The sequence below is a fragment of the Penaeus monodon genome, chromosome 22, assembly GCF_015228065.2.
Source record: "Penaeus monodon isolate SGIC_2016 chromosome 22, NSTDA_Pmon_1, whole genome shotgun sequence".
Taxonomy (NCBI): Eukaryota; Metazoa; Arthropoda; class Malacostraca; order Decapoda; family Penaeidae; genus Penaeus; species Penaeus monodon.
The window spans coordinates 19985233-19985985 of record NC_051407.1 but is presented as its reverse complement, the minus strand read 5'-3'; positions in this window follow the sequence as shown (position 1 = coordinate 19985985).

Below are 753 nucleotides of genomic sequence, written 5' to 3'. Positions count from 1 at the left end.
ACTTGTGCCCACTTGACCGCTGACCACCACCTCCTCCCCCTTCCTCCCCGCCCTTCCCCCATTGTTATCTACATCCGACCTGTGTAGCCTCTTGTTCTTATCTGTTATCTCTCTGAAATCAAAGATAGTCTGGCTCGCTAATAGACGGGATCCCTTCTTGAAAGTGCTTGGCTGTGAGAGAAGATCGCAGCCTTGGCTTTAATCTTGCGCGCACCCTTCCCGCCAGCCCGTTTGCCGCCTTCCTTCAGAGCGGCATTTCTCAACCGGGGTTAAATTATCCCTGTGGTAAATTTCTTAGGGATGTGGCGTATTGGTTCGATAAGATATACACATCATGTGGAGATTGACTAATCAGAAGGTATATATAAAGTTCATATTTATGCCACGAGGGGGATGTTGGGTATATGGCTGCAAGACTGCGTGACGGGCGAACGGGCTGGAACGTTGAATCACACGATGAACGATAGGAACTTTTGTTTTCTTATTAGTATGACGAACAGTCTTCCCCTGGTAAAAGAGACATCCAGCCGATACGTATGTGAAATGCAATTTCTCACATAAATCTTAAAGGTCGATTTTCTATCAAAAGAGAGAAAACAGCAAGCCCCCCCACCGTACGCTGAATTATTTTTTTCCTACAACACACTCGTAAAACAGCCTTGCCTCACGGGATGTGAAAGAGACTTTTTCTCTCTGATTATATAAAAACAGCTCAAACATAGCGTGACAAATGGTATGACTGTAACAGTACAA